This window comes from Pseudophryne corroboree, chromosome 10, assembly GCF_028390025.1.
Source record: "Pseudophryne corroboree isolate aPseCor3 chromosome 10, aPseCor3.hap2, whole genome shotgun sequence".
Classification (NCBI taxonomy): domain Eukaryota; kingdom Metazoa; phylum Chordata; class Amphibia; order Anura; family Myobatrachidae; genus Pseudophryne; species Pseudophryne corroboree.
The window spans coordinates 75,756,404-75,779,793 of NC_086453.1; positions in this window are offsets into that span (position 1 = coordinate 75,756,404).

Here is a 23,390-nt window from a genome sequence, read left to right on the forward strand (position 1 = left end):
CAAATTGGGAAAATCTAAACATACACATTTCCTGTCACTTAAACACTTACAGTAACTGGCTAATATTTTTTCAAAAAAAACCTTAGAAATAAAAATTTTTATGATTGAATAAGGTCAGGAACACCGATTTAATAGTTATCCAAAACAAATTAAATTAAAAAAATATATATATATTTTAAAATCACAGTATACCGCAAATATAGCTATGGTATACTGTAGTGATAGCCATCAATGGCTGTACCATTGATGACCAACTGTTTTAATCCATCACCAAAAAACCATCAATGGTTTAACCACTGATGGTCAAGTTCTGGACATCACAGACTGCGGCCATCATGCTGGCATCACTGATGCTTTTGGCATTGGTACCATCATCAATGGAAATATATACTTACCATCAGATATTGATCAACAATGGGTTGCAAAACCATTGGTGGTCATTGGACATCCCTAGCACACTTTGCATGAATTTGAACTCCACTTTAAAGCTGTTTAAAAACATTTGCCATCCCTAATCTGTGACCCCTAGTTAGCTTTCATAGTAATCTGCAGAAATACACAAATAATCATCTTTAAAAAACGAGTTTTATGGTAAGAACCTTGTTAAAACTCTTTCTGCGATGTACACTGGGCTCCACAAGTCTGTACAATGGGGTGTAGAGTAGGATCTTGATCCGAGGCACCAACAGGCTCAAAGCTTTGACCTTCTCCCAAGATGCATAGCGCCGCCTCCTATATCACCCCGCCTCCCAGCACAAGAGCTCAGTTTAGTTAACCAGCCCAATGCAGTAGCAGGAAAAGAGACGACAACGGTTACTAGCCACATACACCACACTCTCATGACAAGAGAAGTGTCAGCGGCTAATGCCATATCAACCCAAAGAAGCTAAGTGCGTCAGGGTGGGCGCCATGTGGAGCCCAGTGTACCTCGCAGAAAGAGTTTTAACAAGGGTAAGTTCTTACAATAAAACTCGTTTTCTGCTGCGGGGTACACTGGGCTCCACAAGTCTGGACAATGGGGATGTCCTAAAGCAGTTCCTTATGGGAGGGGACGCACTGTAGCGGGCACAAGAAACCGGCGTCCAAAGGAAGCATCCTGGGAAGCGGCAGTATCGAAGGGATATAACCTTATGAACGTGTTCCCGGAGGACCACGTAGCCGCCTTGCACAATTGATCAAGGGTCGCACCACGTTGGGCCGCCCAAGAAGGTCCAACAGACCGAGTAGAATGGGCCGTAATGTGAACAGGAGCTGACAGACCAGCCTTCACATAAGCATGCGCAATCACCATTCTGATCCACCTTGCCAGGGTCTGCTTGTGAGCAGGCCAGCCACGTTTGTGAAATCCAAACAAAACAAAGAGAGAATCAGACTTTCTAATAGAAGCAGTTCTCTTTACAAAGATACAGAGAGCCCGTACCACATCCAAAGACCGCTCTTTGGGAGACAAATCAGGAGAGACAAAAGCTGGAACCACAATCTCCTGATTAAGGTAGAACGAAGAAACTACCTTAGGCAAATATCCGGGATGAGTCCTAAGAACCGCCCGGTCACGGTGAAAAATCAGATATGGGGAACTACAAGACAAGGCACCCAAATCCGACACTCTTCTAGCAGAGGCAATAACCAACAGAAACACCACCTTAAGGGAAAGCCACTTAAGGTCAGCTGAACCAAGAGGTTCAAATGGAGACTCTTGTAATGCCTCCAAAACCACCGACAAGTCCCAAGGAGCCACAGGCGGGACATAGGGAGGTTGGATACGCAATACACCCTGAGTGAAAGTATGAACATCAGGTAAAGTCGCAATTTTTCTCTGAAACCACACCAACAAGGCAGAAATATGAACCTTGAGGGAGGCCAGACGCAGGCCTAAATCTAGGCCCTGCTGTAGAAAAGCCAAAAGTTTGGCTGTACTAAACTTGGAAGCGTCATAATGGTTAGATGCGCACCAAACAAAGTAGGAATGCCAGACCCGATGGTAAATCCGAGCAGAGGCCGGTTTCCGGGCCCGCAACATAGTTTTAATGACCTCTTCAGAGAAACCCTTAGCTCTTAAGATGGAAGCTTCAAGAGCCACGCCGTCAAAGACAGCCGGGCTAGGTCCTGGTAGACACAGGGGCCCTGAACGAGGAGGTCTGGGCGTTGTGGAAGTAGAAGTGGACACTCTGACGATAGACCTTGCAGGTCTGAGAACCAGTGCCGTCTGGGCCACGCCGGAGCTATGAGAAGCAGATTTCCTTTTTCTTGCTTGAACTTCCGAATTACCCTGGGCAGGAGTGACACCGGAGGGAATGCGTACGGCAGCCGAAACCTCCACAGCACTGCCAGTGCATCCATGAATGCTGCTTGAGGATCCCTTGTCCTTGCTCCGAAGACCGGAAACTTGTGATTGTGTCGAGACGCCATCAGATCCACATCAGGAAGACCCCACCTTTCCACGAGGAGTTGAAACACTTCTGGATGGAGGTCCCACTCGCCAGCATGCACGTCCTGACGACTGAGAAAGTCCGCTTCCCAATTCAGGACTCCCGGAATGAATATTTTGCTTTATTGCCGGTAGATGATGTTCTGCCCAACGTAGAATCCGTGAGGCTTCCTTCATTGCCAAACGGCTTTGAGTGCCGCCTTGATGATTTATGTAAGCCACTGTGGTGGCGTTGTCCGACTGTACTTGAACAGGATGGTTCTGAATCAAATGCTGGGCTAGGTTCAACGCATTGAAGACCGCCCGCAATTCCAGAATGTTGATCGAGAGGAGAGATTCCCCCTTGGTCCACCGACCCTGCAAGGAGTGCTGCTCCAGCACCGCGCCCCAACATCTTAGACTGGCATCTGTTGTCAACAGGACCCAGTTGGATATCCAGAAGGGACGGCCTCTGCACAATTGTCGGTCCTGGAGCCACCAGAGCAGCGACAGACGGACCTCCGGAGTCAAAGAGAACATTTGAGACCTGATCCGGTGAGGCAGGCCATCCCACTTGGCTAGAATCAGCTTCTGGAGGTGGCGAGAATGGAATTGAGCATACTCCACCATGTCGAATGCTGATACCATGAGGCCCAGCACCTGCATTGCCGAATGTATCGACACTTGCGGACGAGAAAGGAAGCAACGAATCCTGTCCTGAAGTTTCAGGACTTTCTCCTTAGACAAGAACAACCTCTGGTTGTGAGTGTCCAACAGTGCTCCCAGATGCACCATGCTCTGAGCAGAGACCAGGTAGGATTTCTTCCAGTTGATGAGCCACCCGTGGGCTTGTAGAAACCGGACCGTCATATCCAGATGACACAGGAGAAGATCTGGGGAATTTGCCAGGATTAATAAGTTGTCCAGATACGGCAGTATCCTGACCCCTTGACAGCGGAGTACCACCGCCACACCGCCATAACTTTGGTGAAGACTCGCGGAGCCGTTGTTAAACCAAAAGGTAACGCCCGAAACTGGTAATGGAGGTTGCCAATAGCGAACCTCAGGTATTGTTGATGTGACACTGCTATAGGAATATGCAGGTAAGCATCCTGTATGTCCCGGGAGACCATGTAGTCCCCAGGTTCCAAGGCCAGAACTATAGAGCGAAGGGTTTCCATACGGAACTTGGAAACCTTCACAAACTTGTTCAGTGCCTTGAGGTTGAGAATGGGCCGGGAGGACCCATTCGGTTTCAGGACTAGAAACAGCGGAGAATAGTACCCCCGGCCCCTCTGAGCAAGAGGCACCTGTACTACGACTCCTGTATCCAGGAGGGTCTGTACCACCAAATGCAGATTGTTTGCCTTTGTCTGGTCCGACGAGACGTCTGTCTAGCAAAATCGATGAGGGGGTCAGTTTTTGAAGGCTATGACGTAACCTCGAGTGACGACTTCCCGTACCCAGGCATCTGAAGTGGTTTTCAACCATTCCTGGGTATACCCTAGATGCCGGCCCCCCACTCTGGGATCCCCCAGGGGGAGGCCCGCCCCGTCATGCGGCAGGCTTATCGGTTTTGGCTGCTGGCTGACGGGCAGCCCAGGCTCTTTTGGGCTTCGGCTTACCAGGTTTGGAAGGGCGGGCTTGCTTATGGTACGCCTGACATTTTGCTTTACCTGAAGGACGAAAGGGGCAAAAGGACGTGCCTTTGGCCTTCGACACAGAAGGAGCTGTATTAGGCAGACAGGTAGTTTTGGCAGTAGCCAAGTCAGCCACTATCTTATTTAAGTCCTCCCCAAACAGAATATCCCCTTGAAATGGAGTACCTCCAGGGTTTTTCTAGAGTCCAGATCCACAGACCAGGATCTCAGCCACAATATCCTGCGAGCCAGGACTGATGTAGTAGAAGCCTTGGCTGCTAGAATACCGGCATCAGAAGCCACCTCTTTAATATAGCGAGAAGCTGTGACAATATATGACAAGCATTGTCTAGCATGGTCAGAGGAGATTTCAGCTTCTAACTACAAGGCCCATGCTTCAATAGCCTCTGCCGCCCATGTAGCTGCAATATTGGGCCTTTGTGCAGCACCCGTGAGGGTGTAAATCGCTTTCAGACAACCCTCAACACATTTATCCATAGGCTCTTTTAGAGACGTGACGGTAGTGACAGGTAGAGCTGAGGAAACCACCATCCTAGCCACATGTGAGTCTACTGGAGGAGGTGTTTCCCAATTTTTAGACAGCTCTGGCGCGAGGGGATCGCGAGCCAGCATCTTCTTTTGAGGCACAAACTTCGTACCCGGGCTTTGCCAGGGTTCCTGACGTATATCCACTAGGTGGTCAGAGTGAGGTAAAACTTGTTTAATCACCTTCTGACGCTTGAACCTATCTGGTTTCTTAGGAGGAACGGATGGCTCGGGATCATCCGTAATCTGCAGAATTAACTTAATAGCCTCCAAAAGATCAGGAACATCCACATGTGAACTACCCTCCCCATCAGCCGTATCTGAGTCAGAACCTGTGGGGTCAGTGTATGTGCTGTCTTCATCAGACGAGGTGTCAGTGACAGCAGTGGATTGTGAGGAGACGAGCGCTCGCTTAGAGGACCTCTTGGACTTAGGCGAGCGATGGTCAGACTTTTTAGTAGTCAGGGATTGGTTCAACTTCTTTAATTGAGCAGATAAATCGTCCGCCCACGGCGGGTTAGCTGCAGGGACCACATATGGTTGTACCGGCATTGGGGGTCCCATAGGGGGTGTTCGTTTATGAACTAGAGTATGCAGAAGCGTGGAAAAAGCGGTCCATGGAGGGTCAGTATGTGCCGCCGTTGCCACAGTCCCACTGGGGGGGGCAAGGAGCCCCCAGAACCAGAGCCCACAGCTGCTATATTCTCCCCATATGTGCCTGTGGATTCAGCAACACCAGCAGTGTGTTCCGCCCCAGAACCGTTACCCTCAGAAGCAGACATGATATAACTTGCAGTATGAGGTAACACAGTAAAATTATTAGCAGCACTAAATCCCTAACCCCAAACCCGTGCGCAGTGTAGTCAGCACCAGCAGAGATAAAGGAGAGATATGGTGACTAAATCACAGAGAAAAAATAAGATTTTAAACCTACCGGTAAATCTATTTCTCCTAGTCCGTAGAGGATGCTGGGGACTCCGTAAGGACCATGGGGTATAGACGGGCTCCGCAGGAGATAGGGCACCTAAAAAGAACTTTGACTATGGGTGTGCACTGGCTCCTCCCTCTATGCCCCTCCTCCAGACCTCAGTTAGAGAACTGTGCCCAGAGGAGATGGACAATACAAGGCAGGATTTAGCAATCCAAGGGCAAGATTCATACCAGCCCACACCAATCATACCATGTAACCTGGAACATACATAACCAGTTAACAGTATGAACAAACAACAGTAACGGCCCAAGACCGATGTCAACTGTAACATAACCCTTATGTAAGCAACAACTATATACAAGTCTTGCAGAGTTTCAGAGCCCAGCATCTTCTATGGACTAGGAGAAATAGATTTACCGGTAGGTTTAAAATCTTATTTTCTCTTGCGTCCTAGAGGATGCTGGGGACTCCGTTAGGACCATGGGGTTTATACCAAAGCATCCAATCGGGCGGGAGAGTGCGTATGACTCTGCAGCACCGACTGAGCAAATGCTAGGTCCTCATCAGCCAGGGTATCAAACTTGTAGAATTTAGCAAAAGTGTTTGACCCCGACCAAGTCGCCGCTCGGCAAAGTTGTAATGCCGAGACGCCTCGGGCAGCCGCCCAGGAAGAGCCCACCTTCCTATTGGAATGGGCCTTAACCGAATTTGGTACCGGCAATCCAGCCGTAGAGTGAGCCTGCTGAATCGTATTACAGATCCAGCGAGCAATAGTCTGCTTCGAAGCAGGAGCGCCAATCTTATTGGCCGCATACAGGACAAACAGAGCCTCTGTTTTCCTAATTCTAGCTGTCCTGGCTACATAAATTTTTAAGGCCCTGAGTACGTCCAGGGATCTGGAATCCTCCAGGTCACTTGTAGCCACAGGCACCACAATAGGTTGATTCATATGGAACGAAGAAACCACTTTAGGCAAAAATTGCGGACGTGTCCTCAATTCAGCTCGATCCACATGAAAAATCAAGTAGGGGCTCTTGTGTGACAAAGCCGCCAATTCTGACACTCGCCTTGCCGATGCTAAGGCCAACAACATGACCACCTTCCAGGTAAGAAATTTCAACTCAACCTTGTTAAGTGGTTCAAACCAGTGTGATTTTAGGAACTGCAACATCACGTTCAGGTCCCATGGTGCCACTGGAGGCACAAAAGGTGGCTGGATGTGCAGCACTCCCTTTACAAACGTCTGGACTTCTGGAAGAGAAGCCAATTCCTTTTGAAAGAAAATCGAGAGGGCCGAAATCTGTACCTTAACAGAGCCTAATTTCAGGCCCATATCCACTCCTGTCTGTAGGAAGTGGAGAAAACGACCCAGATGAAAATCTTCCGTAGGTGCATTCTTGGTCTCACACAAAGACACATACTTTCGCCAGATACGGTGATAATGTTTTATCATCACCTCCTTCCTAGCCTTTATTAAAGTAGGAATGACCTCTTCCGGAATCCCCTTTTTCGCTAGGATTCGGCGTTCAACCGCCATGCCGTCAAACGTAACCGTGGTATATCTTGAAATACACAGGGTCCCTGCTGCAACAGGTCTTCCCTCAGAGGAAGAGGCCAGGGATCTCCTGTGAGCATCTCTTGTAGATCCGAGTACCAGGCCCTTCGAGGCCAGTCTGGGACAACGAGTATCGTTCGTACTCTTCTTCATCTTATGATCCTCAACACCTTTGTGATGAGAGGAAGAGGAGGAAACACGTAGACCGATTTGAACACCTACGGTGTTACCAGAGCGTCTACTGCTACTGCCTGAGGGTCCCGAGACCTGGCGCAATACCTCCAAAGTTTTTTGTTGAGGTGTGACGCCATCATGTCTATTTGAGGAGTTCCCCAAAGACGTGTTACGTCTGCAAAGACTTCTTGATGAAGTCCCCACTCTCCTGGATGGAGATAGTGTCTGCTGAGGAAGTCTGCTTCCCAGTTGTCCACTCCCGGAATGAAGACAGCCGACAGAGCGCTTACATGATTTTCCGCCCAGCGAAGGATCCTTGTGGCTTCCGCCATTGCGACTCTGCTTGTCCCGCCTTGGCGGTTCACATGAGCCACTGCTGTGACATTGTCTGATTGAATCAGGACAGGTAGGTTTCGAAGAAAACTCTCCGCTTGTCGAAGGCCGTTGTAAATGGCCCTGAGTTCCAACACATTGATGTGTAGACAGGACTCCTGGTCTGACCAAAGACCCTGAAAAATGTTTTCCCTGTGTAACCGCTCCCCATCCTCGGAGGCTCGCCTCCGTGGTAACCAGGATCCAATCCTGAATTCCGAACCTGCGACCCTCTAGGAGGTGAGCACTTTGCAACCACCACAGGAGGGACACTCTGGTCCCTGGGGACAGAGTTATTTTCTTATGTCAGTGCAGATGGGACCCGGACCACTTGTCCAGAAGGTCCCATTGAAAAGTCCTTGCATGGAACCTTCCGAAGGGAATGGCCTCGTAGGCCACCACCATTTTCCCCAGAACTCGAGTGCATTGGTGCACTGACACACTCTTCGGTATTAGCAGGTCTCTGACCCTGTTCTGGATGTCTTGGGCTTTCTCTATTGGGAGGAAGACCTTCATTTGTTCCGTATCCAGTATCATACCTAGGAACGGTAGTCGAGTTGTCGGAATCAACTGTGACTTTGGTAGATTTAGAATCCAACCGTGTTGCTGGAGCACTCTCAGAGAGAGCGCCACACTGCTCAGCAATTTCTCCCTTGATCTCGCTTTTATCAGGAGATCGTCCAAGTATGGGATAATTGTGACTCCATGCTTGCGCAGGACCACCATCATTTCCGCCATTATCTTGGTGAAAATCCTCGGGGCCGTGGAGAGTCCAAACGGCAACGTCTGAAATTGGTAATGACAATCCTGTACAGCGAATCTCAGGTATTCATATGGGGACATGAAGGTACGCATTGTTAGGCGCCGGGGTCCGCTCGTCGGTGCGGCCCGGCGCCTAGCAACCAGGGACGCCGTGCGCGTACAGCCGCCGGCTCCCTGGCAACGCTAGACGCCGGGCGCACGGAGCCGCTCTGACCTTAGCAACGGGGATGCCACGTTCAGCCGCGTTCCCCGTTGCTGGGTCTGTCCTGATTACCTCATGGTGTGCTGGCCGTGCAGCATGCAAGCTGCATGGCATTTCAGTTGATTACCCTGTCTGGATTTTGATTGGAGGGCTCCTGAATAAAGGCACCCTCAGGACTCCTTACAGACGCCGGTGATAGCTTCCTGTTTGCCTGTGTCTGCTACAGAGAGTTTCCAGTCCTGCTCTATCCGGTTGTTCCTGTCCTCAGAGATCCTGTACTCGGAAGTTTGTCATCTGTTCCTGGAGTCTGACCGAGCACCTTTAACATCTTGTGGTGTTCGTGAGTCGCGGCTCAGCCGTGTGTTGCGGCTTGTCCGCTTACTGTTTATTATTTAGTTTACTTGTGTTCTGGAGCTTTTGCGGAGGATTCCGCTCCCACAGATCCACTGCTGGATAGGAGTAACGGATCAGGGGATCTTTGGTTGTCCTTTTCCCTGGCGGCTAGTCCGCACATACCTTTTGGTTTAAGTTAGTTAGCTTGTAACCCCTGGCCTGGTTGCTTAGTCAGAGGGCCCCTTGTTATCACCCTGTCTCGGACTTCCCCTTGTCTCCCTTTAAGACCTGCGGGGGCATCGGGGTTGGGCAGACATAATCCGCCCTTCGAACGCGGCTGCCATGGGCTCAAGCAACCATAGTCTCGCAGGGGATTTCTGATAACACGGGCGAGACAACGGAGTTAGGGTGATAGGGGTTACTAGGCTCTCCTGCTCCCACAACCAGCTTATTTTCCCTGTACTCAGACCTCTGCCATAAGATCTCCTCCGGTCTGGAGTACAGGAATCATAACATTATCACCGGCCAGACAAAAGAAAAATTTTTAATTAACAGGAGTTAATTTTTTCACTTATTCAGTTGGGAGATTTTGTCGGCCTCATGAATCCCGCCGGTATTGGGCCAAATCCTGGCCAGCTTCTAGTTAGTCAGATTCAAGAACTTACTCAGATGGTTCAGGATCTGTCCCTCCGGGTGAGGTCACAGGAAGATCTGTTACGGACTTCCCCGAGGGTCATCCCTGAACCAAAAATGCATCTGCCTGACCGTTTTTCTGGGGATAGAAAACAGTTTTTTAATTTTAAAGAGTCTTGTAAACTTTATTTTCGTTTAAGACCAGTCTCTTCAGGTACGGAGGCTCAGCGGTTGGAATTATTATTTCTCTGCTTCAGGGGGATCCTCAGACCTGGGCTTTTGGTTTAAAGACAGACGATCCGGCCTTATCGTCTGTAGACGCCTTTTTAAAATCTTTAGGGCTATTGTATGACGACCCTGATAGAGAGGCGTCCGCTGAGAGTCAGTTGCGTGCTCTTAGACAGGGTAGGAATCCCGCAGAGAATTATTGTACGGAGTTTCGCCGTTGGTCGAACGACTGTGGATGGAATGACCCAGCTCTGCGCAGTCAGTTTCGCCTCGGCTTATCTGAATCTATAAAAGACAGTCTCCTTCAGTATCCCGCTCCTGAGACTCTCGATAAACTCATGGAGCTCTCTATTAAGATAGATCGTCGGCTCAGAGAGCGGAGGGCTGAAAAAGGGGCATCTGTCGGGTCTACTCCTTGTGTGCTTTCCATTCCTGTAGACATGGAGGAGCCTATGCAGATAGGTCTCTCCAAACTGTCTCCTGAAGAAAGAACCAGGAGGCAAAATTCTGGTCTTTGTTTATACTGTGGAGGTAAGGGACATTTTGCCCGTAGTTGTCCGAACAAATCGGGAAACTTCCTGACCAAGTGAATTGTGAGGGGGTTCACTTTGGTCTGCAGCTCATCTCCTCAAATAACTCACTGTTAGTTCCTGCTAAAGTTTCCTTTGGCAGCCTCTGTTCCTCGGTCTCTGCTTTTGTGGACAGTGGAGCTGCAGGGAACTTTATGGATTTAACATGGGCCAAGGCCTTAGGTATTCCTCAGTTAACCTTGGGTAGGTGTGTCACCATGCATGGTTTAGATGGGAGTCCCTTGTCCAATGGGGTTATTTCTCTAGGTACACCTCCTGTTTTACTCTCGGTGGGAGCCCTGCATTCTGAAAAGATTGAGTTTTTCCTTACTCATTGTCCAGCAGTTCCTGTGGTTCTGGGTCACCCTTGGCTGGCCTTTCATAATCCCATCATTGATTGGCAGTCGGGGGAGATCTTACAATGGGGTACCATCTGTAATAAAGAATGTATTACGCTTCCTATCCGAGTAGCTGCCGCCGTTCCTGCACCCATTCCTGAGGAATATCAGGATTTTGTTGACGTGTTTTCCAAGGGCAATGCGGATATTCTGCCTCCCCATAGGCCTTACGATTGTGCCATTGAGCTAATTCCTGGTGCCACGTTGCCTAAAGGAAGGTTATATGCATTGTCTGGTCCTGAAACTGTGGCCATGAATGAGTATGTGAAAGAAAGCCTTGGGAAAGGTTTTATCAGGCCATCTAAATCCCCTTTAAGTGCAGGTTTCTTCTTCGTAGAGAAGAAGGATGGTTCACTCAGACCCTGCATTGACTTTAGAGCTTTGAATAAAATCTCAGTAAAGAATACTTACCCTCTGCCGCTGATCTCTGTCCTCTTTGATCAGCTACGTTCGGCTGTGATTTTTTCTAAGATTGACCTTAGAGGAGCATATAACCTCATCAGAATCAAGTCAGGGGATGAGTGGAAAACGGCATTCAGTACTCAATCAGGCCACTATGAGTATCTGGTTATGCCATTTGGCCTGTCAAACGCTCCGGCAGTTTTCCAGGATCTCATTAATGATGTGCTCCGTGAATTTCTTGGAAGATTCGTTGTAGTCTACTTAGACGATATTTTGATATATTCTGACTCTGTAGAACAACATGTTACCCAGGTGCGTCAGGTGCTAAAGAAATTACGTGAAAATCACCTATATGCCAAACTGGAGAAGTGTGAATTTCATGTCACGGAGGTATCCTTTTTAGGGTACATTATTTCCCCTCGGGGATTCCGTATGGAACCAAAGAAGCTCCAAGCCATCCTTAGTTGGGCGCAACCCACCAACTTAAAAGCAATTCAGCGCTTTTTAGGGTTTGCGAACTACTATAGAAGATTTATTCACTCTTTCTCTGACCTAGTTGCTCCCATTGTGGCACTTACTAAGAAGGGAGCAGATCCTACCAATTGGTCATGTGAAGCTGAGTTATCTTTTCAGGCCTTGAAACAAGCCTTTGTCTCAGCCCCTGTCCTTAGACATCCCAACCCAGAATTGCCTTTCATTGTTGAGGTTGATGCCTCGGAGGTTGGAGTTGGGGCTATCCTTTCTCAGAAGGATCCAGATTCCCTTGAATTACATCCTTGTGCCTTTATGTCCAGGAAATTCTCATCTGCAGAATCCAACTACGATGTTGGTAACCGGGAATTGCTGGCTATTAAATGGGCTTTCGAGGAGTGGAGGCATTGGCTTGAAGGAGCGACCCATACCATTTCAGTTTTGACTGATCACAAAAATCTTCAATACATTGAATCTGCTAAACGACTGAATGCCCGGCAGGCTCGTTGGGCTTTATTTTTTACTCGTTTCAAATTCATTATCACCTTCAGGCCAGGTTCCAAGAATACTAAGGCAGATGCCCTGTCACGCAGTTTTCTTCCAGTTCAAGACAATAGTCCTGTTACTCCCATACTTCCGTCTTCAGTCATTCGGGCAGGCCTCACACAGGATGTATTTACCCAGTTAAAGCTGCTTCAACATCAAGCTCCTGGAAATACTCCTGCTGGTCGTCTTTTTGTCCCTGAGTTTTTGAGAGCTACTGTTTTGGCGGAGTTTCATGATAGCAAGGTTGCCGGGCATCCGGGAATCGCTAAGACTTTGGAATTAGTCTCCCGCTCAGTATGGTGGCCTGGTCTTTCCAAAGACATTAAAGAGTTTGTTTTTTCTTGTCAGGTCTGTGCACAGCATAAAGTTCCCCGTTCTTTGCCTATAGGTCAACTTATGCCCTTGAATGTTCCCCTTAGGCCATGGTCGCATATCTCCATGGATTTTGTGGTGGACCTCCCTCTGTCAGCCGGATGCCGAGTCATATGGGTGGTAGTGGATCGTTTTAGCAAAATGGCCCATTTCATTCCTCTTCCCCGATTGCCATCTGCCCAGGGATTGGCAGTCTTGTTCCTCCGCCATGTTTTCAGACTCCATGGCTTACCCACTGATATTGTTTCTGATAGGGGTCCACAATTCATTGCACAATTTTGGAAGTCTTTTTGTGCTTCGTTAAAGATGAAATTATCTTTAACGTCCGGTTATCATCCCCAATCCAATGGGCAGACTGAGCGAGTTAACCAATCTCTAAAACAATATTTGCGTTTGTACTCGGCCAAACTCCAAAATGACTGGTCTGAGTTTCTTCCATTGGCGGAGTTTGCTTATAATAATGCCTGTCATTCCTCCACCAATGTGTCTCCATTTTTTGCAGTTTTTGGTTTTCACCCCAGAGCTAATTCATTTTTTCAACATTCCTCTGTCTCCTCTCTGGCCCTGACCTCTCATCTTAAACTTATTTGGAAAAAAGTGCACTTGGCTCTCAGAAAAGCAGCATTCCGGGAAAAAAGATTTTCTGACAGGCTCCGGCGGCCGTGCACTTTTAAAGTAGGAGACAGGGTGTGGTTGTCGACTCGCAACATTAAACTTCGACAAACCTCAGCCAGATTGGGTCCTAGATTTATTGGACCATTTCTCATTATCAAAAAAGTCAATCCAGTTGCTTTCCGGTTACGTTTACCAAAAACTTTACGGATCGGAAATACCTTCCATTGCTCATTACTGAAACCATATGTTTCGTCCAGTAGATTTCCTCGTAAAATATCTCAGGGGAGATCACCAATAAATGTACAGGGTCAGCAGGAGTTCTTGGTGGAGAAGGTTCTCGATTCCAAGTTGTCCCGGGGTCGGCTTTATTTTTTGGTACATTGGAGAGGTTATGGGCCAGAGGAAAGGTCTTGGGTCCTGGATGAGGATCTTCATGCCCCGAGGCTCAAAAGGGCATTTTTTCGAGAATTTCCTCAGAAACCCGGCTTTAGGGGTTCCTTGACCCCTCCTCAAGGGGGGGGGGGTACTGTTAGGCGCCGGGGTCCGCTCGTCGGTGCGGCCCGGCGCCTAGCAACCAGGGACGCCGTGCGCGTACAGCCGCCGGCTCCCTGGCAACGCTAGACGCCGGGCGCACGGAGCCGCTCTGACCTTAGCAACGGGGACGCCACGTTCAGCCGCGTTCCCCGTTGCTGGGTCTGTCCTGATTACCTCATGGTGTGCTGGCCGTGCAGCATGCAAGCTGCACGGCATTTCAGTTGATTACCCTGTCTGGATTTTGATTGGAGGGTTCCTGAATAAAGGCACCCTCAGGACTCCTTACAGACGCCGGTGATAGCTTCCTGTTTGCCTGTGTCTGCTACAGAGAGTTTCCAGTCCTGCTCTATCCGGTTGTTCCTGTCCTCAGAGATCCTGTACTCGGAAGTTTGTCATCTGTTCCTGGAGTCTGACCGAGCACCTTTAACATCTTGTGGTGTTCGTGAGTCGCGGCTCAGCCGTGTGTTGCGGCTTGTCCGCTTACTGTTTATTATTTAGTTTACTTGTGTTCTGGAGCTTTTGCGGAGGATTCCGCTCCCACAGATCCACTCTGGTATCCAGCGGTGCTGGATAGGAGTAACGGATCAGGGGATCTTTGGTTGTCCTTTTCCCTGGCGGCTAGTCCGCACATACCTTTTGGTTTAAGTTAGTTAGCTTGTAACCCCTGGCCTGGTTGCTTAGTCAGAGGGCCCCTTGTTATCACCCTGTCTCGGACTTCCCCTTGTCTCCCTTTAAGACCTGCGGGGTCATCGGGGTTGGGCAGACATAATCCGCCCTTCGAACGCGGCTGCCATGGGCTCAAGCAACCATAGTCTCGCAGGGGATTTCTGATAACACGGGCGAGACAACGGAGTTAGGGTGCCAGGGGTTACTAGGCTCTCCTGCTCCCACAACCAGCTTATTTTCCCTGTACTCAGACCTGTGCCATAAGATCTCCTCCGGTCTGGAGTACAGGAATCATAACACGCATCCTTTATGTCCAGAGACACCATAAACTCCCCCTCCTCCATGTTTGCTATTATCGCTCTGAGAGATTCCATTTTGAATTTGAATCTTTTTATGTACAGGTTTAGGGATTTCAGATTCAAAATAGGTCTGACCGAACTGTCCGGTTTCGGGACCACAAATAGGGTTGCGTAGTAACCACTTCCCTGCTGGTGCAGGGGAACCTTGATTATCACTTGCTGTATACACAGCGTTGAATTGCAGCTAACACTATATCCCTTTCCGATGTGGAAGCTGGTAGGGCTGATTTGAAAAATCGGCGCGGGGGCACCTCCTCGAATTCCAATTTGTAACCCTGGGAAACTATTTCCAACACCCAGGGATTCAGGTCCGAGCTGACCCAGGCCTGACTGAAAAGTCGAAGACGTGCCCCCACCGGTGCAGACTCCCTCAGGGGAGCCCCAGCGTCATGCTGTGGGTTTTGGAGTAGCCGGGGAGGACTTTTGTTCCTGGGCACCTGCCGAAGCAGGTGCTCTCTTGCCTCTGCTATTAACTCTGGCGAGGAAAGAGGATCCCCAACCTCTTTTGGACTTGTGCGACCGAAAGGACAGCATCTGATAGGGTGTTACTTTCTTTTGCTGTTGGGGAATATATGGTAAAAAATTAGATTTACCTGCTGTAGCTGTGGAAACCAGGTCCGTCAGCCCATCCCCAAACAATACATCACCCTTATAGGGTAGTACTTCCATATGTTTTTTTGGAATCCGCATCACCCGTCCATTGGCGAGTCCATAAGGATCTTCTCGCTGAGACAGACATGGCATTGGCCCTAGAAGCAATCCAATGTCCCTTTGAGCATCCCTCATAAATAAGACTGCGTCTTTAATATGGGCTAGAGTTAAGAATATAGTATCCTTATCCATATTATCAAATTGATCTGTCAGCTCATCTGTCCAAGCTGCAATTGCGCTACACACCCATGCCGACGCAATTGTCGTCGTAGCACAGCCCCCGTATGAGAATAAATACACTTTAAGGTAGTTTCTTGCCTGCGATCTGCAGGGTCCTTAAGGGCTGCTGTGTCAGGAGACGGTAGCGCCACTTTCTTGGACAAGCCTTGTCCACAGTGGGGGGTGATTCCCAAATTTTCCTGTCCTGCTTAGGGAAGGGGTATGCCATATAAATTCTTTTGGGGATCTGCGGTCTCTTATCCGGAGTCTCCCAAGCTTTTCCAAAGAATTCATTTAATTCATGAGATGTGGGAAAGTTAATAATCTGTTTCTTTTCCTTAAACATGTGTACCCTTGTGTCGGGGACCGAGGGTTCATCCACAATATGCAACACATCCTTTATTGCCACAATCATACCCTGAATGGTTTTAGTCACCCTAGGGTGCATTTTTACTTCGTCATAGTCGACACTGGAATCAGAATCCGTGTCGGTAGTAGTGTCTTGTGTTAAGGGACGCTTTTGAGACCCCGACGGGCCCTGTGAGTCGGTCCAATCCGAGGATTGACCCCCTGATGTCCCCCCTAAATCAGCCTTATCAAGCCTTTTATGTAAAGATGCCACACTTGCATTCAACATATGCCACATGTCCATCGAATCTGGAGTCGGCACAACCGACGGGGACACACCACTCATTTGCTCCACCTCCTCCTTGGAGAAGCCTTCTGCCTCAGACATGTCGACACACACGTACCGACACCCCACACACACAGGGATTAACCTATAAGGGGACAAAACCCCAACCAGGTCCTAAGGAGAGACAGAGAGAGAGAGTATGCCAGCACACACCAGCGCTTAAAAACTCTGGAAAAATATATGTCCAGAGAGCGCTTTTTTATATATAATATGCCAATTCCCACTCACTGCGTCGCTAATGTGCCCCCCTCCTCTTTTTCAAGCCTGTGAAGTTCAGCAGGGGAGAGACCAGGGAGCCGGCGTTTTCCTCATGCAGCTTCTGTGGAGAAAATGGCGCTGGTTAGTGCTGAGGATCAAGCCCCGCCCACCCGACGGCGGGCTTCGGTCCCAGTGATCTTTCAATAAAATGGCGGGGGATCATACATTTACTGCCTCCGCAGCCTAATCAAACTGTATTTGGCCAAAATGTGAGGTTTATTGCTGCCCAGGGCGCCCCGCCCCTCCCCCCCCCCCCTGCGCCCTGCACCCTACAGTGCTGCTCTGTGTGTGTGTGACTGGGAGCAATGGCGAGCAGCTTACCGCTGGGCGCCTTACCTCATGAAGATCTGATGTCTTCTGCCGCCTAAGATGTCTTCTGCCTTCTCTATCCAGCTTCTATCTTCGGCATCTGTGAGGAGGACGGCGGCGCGGCTTCGGGACGAACCCCAGGTGAGACCTGTGTTCCGACTCCCTCTGGAGCTAATGGTGTCCACTAGCCTTAGAAGCAGTGCCCAACTTGACAAGCCAGCTCTGCTTCTCTCTCCTCGGTCCCACAAGCAGTCCCAGGAACAGTGAGCTGAGGAGTAATGGCGCCGCAGACACTGACAGGGAGTGAGGAAAAGACAGAGATGCAACTCCAGGGCGGGAACACTTGCTGGAAATGGCGTCCGGGGCTGGGGGAGGGGCTTCAGGTCTAAGCCTTATCCCCCTTGCTGGCAAAACCACCGGGTACTGTGGGCGATATTAAAATCGGTTTTAAGAGAAAACCTGACCTGCGCCTATGCCCTGGTGATCTAGTGGGATCGCCTGTATCCACAGTGTCCACCGCCAGCGCGTGCGGCCCGCCTCCCAATGACCACGCCGGATTGCGAGAAAGACCGGGTCCCGCGAGCGGGACCCACTTATCACCTCCCGAAGCACGGCCACGCTATCCTGGAGAGCCCCAGCCGTGTGTGTCTAACATGAAGATAACCGGAGCCTCCACTGTAGGTACCCGGCAACCAGGGCTCGGGAGTGTACAGCGCCGCTGGGGAGAGCTGGAGCTGCAGCAGTGAATGTCACAAGACATTTACCACCGCTGCTGCCATTGAAGTCTTCACTTTTTACCTCATAAAAAGCTTTTCTCACGGCTGCTTGGAGCAGCCCCTCTGTTAAGTGCCTGCTTACTGCAGCACCAACTGACAAACTGAGCTCCTGTGCTGGGAGGCGGGGTGAAATAGGAGGCGGCGCTATGCATCTTGGGAAGAAGGTCAAAGCTTTGAGCCTGTTGGTGCCTCGGATCAAGATCCTACTCTACAACCCATTGTCCAGACTTGTGGAGCCCAGTGTACCCCGCAGCAGAAATTATATATATATATATATATATATATATATATATATATATATATATATATATATATATATATATATATATATATATATATCATGAAGCAGCACTCAGACATCTAAATAAATAACCAAAGGATCCCCTTCAGTGAGTCAACATTTCAGAGTCCTTTACTGGCAACACCACAATAGTTTCAATACAATTAAAGCTTTCTCTGACGCTGTGGCAACTTTTCAGATAATTGAAGTCACATACAGTGATTTCACTAGATAGTCTATCAATTTTTTTTTCATAATTATCAAGGTTTACTCATACCTCATTGAATAGTAAGATATTGTCTGTGCTATTTGCTCATTAGGACTTTGAGTCTTTATGTTTCATTATTATTTGTCACATTTAATATTATGTACCAGACAACATATCTAAGGCATCTTTGTGCTTAAAATACATGAGGGTCTGTGTTTATTATCCTATCATTGATGTTACTATTAAAACTACAATGTAACACAATTTAAATACATGGATTGATCTCGCAGGTGTTTTTCATTAACCTATGAAGGTTTTTTTTTAAATGTCACATTATTTAACTATTTCATCATTGAGATGATTTTATGGTCTTTTTGCACAGATAAGACATATACTGTATGCACTGTTTATTAGTGTGTTTTATTGTTATACAGTTTATTACTTAGCACTTATGTGAATATAACAAGCAGACAAACATTGGTATTTGCTTGGTCATTCCTGAAAATAATTATGTATCAGGTGCTGGAAAGGGGGAGGGGTCACAGACAAACAGACAGAGGGAAGGGGGGGGGGTGTTGTTGCAAATCCCACCCCTACATTTCCCTTCAGCACACTAAAAAATTACCTGTAACCATACCTGAACCTATCTGGTAATAGAAATTCAGAGAATTAGTTTACACATGTTTGAAAACACATGTTTAAGCTTCTGAGCCACTTTCAAGGCTTCTCCGATGTCAGCAGTCCTAATACTACATGATAGCAGTGCCCACATAGGGCCATGTAATTTGTCACAGTAGGCCTCATGATAAAGGCTATTACTAAAACACATCCAGACAGAGAGCTAACTTACCCAGGAGCCACCCCCAGGATCTCCCATTGGCACTACAAGGAACAGCATGCCTTCCAAATACTGCTCCCATTCAATGCCTGTAGCACACAAGCAGACAAACATTGGTAGTTGCTCAGTCATTCCTGGAAATAATTATGTATCAGGTGCTGGAAAGGGGGAGGGGTCACAGACAAACAGATAGAGGGGGAGGGGGGTTATAGAGGGGGGGGGGGGGGTTGCAAATCCCACCCCAAACATGTGTAAACTAATTCTCTGAATTTCTATTTCCAGATAGGTTCAGGTATGGTTACAGGTAATTTTTTAGTGTGCTGAAGGGAAATGTAGGGGTGGGATTTGCAACCCCCCCTCTCTGTCTGTTTGTCTGTGACCCCTCCCCCTTTCCAGTTAGCTCTCTGTCTGGATGTGTTTTAGTAATAGCCTTTATCATGAAGCCTACTGTGACAAATTACATGGCCCTATGTGGGCACTGCTATCATGTAGTGTTAGGACTGCTGACATCGGAGAAGCTTTGAAAGTGGCTCAGCAGCTTAAACATGTGTCTGCAAACATGTGTAAACTAATTCTCTGAATTTCTATTACCTGATAGGTTCAGGTATGGTTAAAGGTAATTTTTTGGTGTGCTGAAGGGAAATGTAGGGGTGGGATTTGCAACCCCCCCTCTCTGTCTGTGAATATAACAAGACATGATGCTGTTTTATTGGTCATATGTATGTAAAATAACACATTTGTTTGTTACCACATCCGGCCCTTTTGCGGAAGCAGGTGGAGTCTTTGACGTTGTTACCTATATAAACCCACTGTTGTTATTTCACTGGTATCCTGATGAAAGAGTTAAAGTAAAAGGACTCTGAAACATTGACTCCCTAAAGGGGATCCTTTGTGAGTGCCGCCTCACAACTTACATATTGGTTCCGACTTGGAGCAGAAGTGCGGTTAACTGGAGGGCACCGATGCACATTATTTCAACAGAGAAGGAGTGCCGGCCTCTACAGACCTTTAAATATATATATATATATATATATATATATATATATATATATTAATGAAGACAGGGGTTGACTCTAACCTGAATTGTCCACATTCATGAGGGATCAGATCCGTTCAAGGGAGAGGACAGCAAAGCCTGTGCACTCTGCAGTAGCAAATGGTGGTTTGGAAGTCTGGGTTTTCCAGGTTGCCAGATTCAGCTGGGAATCATCACCAGAAAAAGGGAAGGGCCAGATGTAATGATGACCGAGTTTGGCGGCTGTGCAGGATGCCAGCCGAACTTGGAATTTTTTTTAAAGGGGCAATCACTCACAAGGCAAAACCATGCCTTGTAGTTGATTGCCCATTTAAAAAAAATGTCTGAGTTCAGCTGGCAACCCATGTGGCCACCACACTCGGAGCGTCATTACATCTGTTGTATTGAGAAATAGAAGACTCTTTTTTAGGGTCATTCTTATAAGGAAAACCAAGCTTTCAGTATCAGTAAATGTGAATGTTAATTTATTTGTTTCAAATTCAATATTTGTTACGTATGCATTAAAAATCAACAAGGGGCGGGGGGGGGGGGGGGCAGTAAATACTAGTGATGAGCACCGGAATTTTATCGGGTTTTGTGTTTTGGTTTTGGGTTCGGTTCCGCGGCCGTGTTTTGGGTTCGAACGCGTTTTGGCAAAACCTCACCGAACTTTTTTTGTTGGATTCGGGTGTGTTTTGGATTCGGGTGTTTTTTTTCAAAAAACCCTAAAAAATAGCTTAAATCATAGAATTTGGGGGTCATTTTGATCCCAAAGTATTATTAACCTCAATAACCATAATTTCCACTCATTTTCAGTCTATTCTGAACACCTCACAATATTATTTTTAGTCCTAAAATTTGCACCGAGGTCGCTGGATGACTAAGCTCAGCGACCCAAGTGGCCGACACAAACACCTGGCCCATCTAGGAGTGGCACTGCAGTGTCACGCAGGATGGCCCTTCAAAAAACTACTCCCCAAACAGCACATGACGCAAAGAAAAATGAAAGAAAAAAGAGGTGCAAGATGGAATTGTCCTTGGGCCCTCCCACCCACCCTTATGTTGTATAAACAGGACATGCACACTTTAACCAACCCATCATTTCAGTGACAGGGTCTGCCACACGACTGTGACTGAAATGACGGGTTGGTTTGGACCCCCACCAAAAAAGAAGCAATTAATCTCTCCTTGCACAAACTGGCTCTACAGAGGCAAGATGTCCACCTCATCATCATCCTCCGATATATCACCGTGTACATCCCCCTCCTCACAGATTATCAATTCGTCCCCACTGGAATCCACCATCTCAGCTCCCTGTGTACTTTGTGGAGGCAATTGCTGCTGGTCAATGTCTCCACAGAGGAATTGATTATAATTAATTTTAATGAACATCATCTTCTCCACATTTTCTGGATGTAACCTCGTACGCCGATTGCTGACAAGGTGAGCGGCGGCACTAAACACTCTTTCGGAGTACACACTTGTGGGAGGGCAACTTAGGTAGAATAAAGCCAGTTTGTGCAAGGGCCTCCAAATTGCCTCTTTTTCCTGCCAGTATAAGTACGGACTGTCTGACGTGCCTACTTGGATGCGGTCACTCATATAATCCTCCACCATTCTTTCAATGGGGAGAAAATCATATGCAGTGACAGTAGACGACATGTCCGTAATCGTTGTCAGGTCCTTCAGTCCGGACCAGATGTCAGCATCAGCAGTCGCTCCAGACTGCCCTGCATCACCGCCAGCGGGTGGGCTCGGAATTCTGAGCCTTTTCCTCGCACCCCCAGTTGCGGGAGAATGTGAAGGAGGAGATGTTGACAGGTCGCGTTCCGCTTGACTTGACAATTTTGTCACCAGCAGTTCTTTGAACCCCAGCAGACTTGTGTCTGCCGGAAAGAGAGATCCAAGGTAGGTTTTAAATCTAGGATCGAGCACGGTGGACAAAATGTAGTGCTCTGATTTCAACAGATTGACCACCCGTGAATCCTTGTTAAGCGAATTAAGGGCTCCATCCACAAGTCCCACATGCCTAGCGGAATCGCTCTGTGTTAGCTCCTCCTTCAATGTCTCCAGCTTCTTCTGCAAAAGCCTGATGAGGGGAATGACCTGACTCAGGCTGGCAGTGTCTGAACTGACTTCACGTGTGGCAAGTTCAAAAGGTTGCAGAACCTTGCACAACGTTGAAATCATTCTCCACTGCGCTTGAGACAGGTGCATTCCACCTCCTATATCGTGCTCAGTTGTATGGGCTTGAATGGCCTTTTGCTGCTCCTCCAACCTCTGAAGCATATAGAGGGTTGAATTCCACCTCGTTACCACTTCTTGCTTCAGATGATGGCAGGGCAGGTTCAGGCGTTTTTGGTGGTGCTCCAGTCTTCTGTACGTGGTGCCTGTACGCCGAAAGTGTCCCGCAATTCTTCTGGCCACCGACAGCATCTCTTGCACGCCCCTCTCGTTTTTTAAATAATTCTGCACCACCAAATTCAAGGTATGTGCAAAACATGGGACGTGCTGGAATTTGCCCAGATTTAATGCACACACAATATTGCTGGCGTTGTCCGATGCCACAAATCCACAGGAGAGTCCAATTGAGGTAAGCCATTCTGCGATGATCTTCCTCAGTTGCCGTAAGAGGTTTTTAGCTGTGTGCGTATTCTGGAAAGCGGTGATACAAAGCGTAGCCTGCCTAGGAAAGAGTTGGCGTTTGCGAGATGCTGTTACTGGTGCCGCCGCTGCTGTTCTTGCGGCGGGAGTCCATACATCTACCCAGTGGGCTGTCACAGTCATATAGTCCTGAGCCTGCCCTGCTCCACTTGTCCACATGTCCGTGGTTATGTGGACATTGGGTACAACTGCATTTTTTAGGACACTGGTGAGTCTTTTTCTGAGGTCTGTGTACATTTTCGGTATCGCCTGCCTAGAGAAATGGAACCTAGATGGTATTTGGTACCGGGGACACAGTACCTCCAACAAGTCTCTAGTTGGCTCTGCAGTAATCATGGATACCGGAACCACGTTTCTCACCGCCCAGGATGCCAAGGCCTCAGTTATCCGCTTTGCAGCAGGATGACTGCTGTGATATTTCATCTTCCTCGCAAAGGACTGTTGGACAGTCAATTGCTTGGTGGAAGTAGTAAAAGTGGTCTTACGAGTATGACTTCCCCTCTGGGATGACCATCGACTCCCAGCAGCAACAACAGCAGCGCCAGCAGCAGTAGGCGTTACACGCAAGGATGCATCGGAGGAATCCCAGGCAGGAGAGGACTCGTCAGAATTGCCAGTGACATGGCCTGCAGGACTATTGGCATTCCTGGGGAAGGAGGAAATTGACACTGAGGGAGTTGGTGGGGTGGTTTGCGTGAGCTTGGTTACAAGAGGAAGGGATTTACTGGTCAGTGGACTGCTTCCGCTGTCGCCCAAAGTTTTT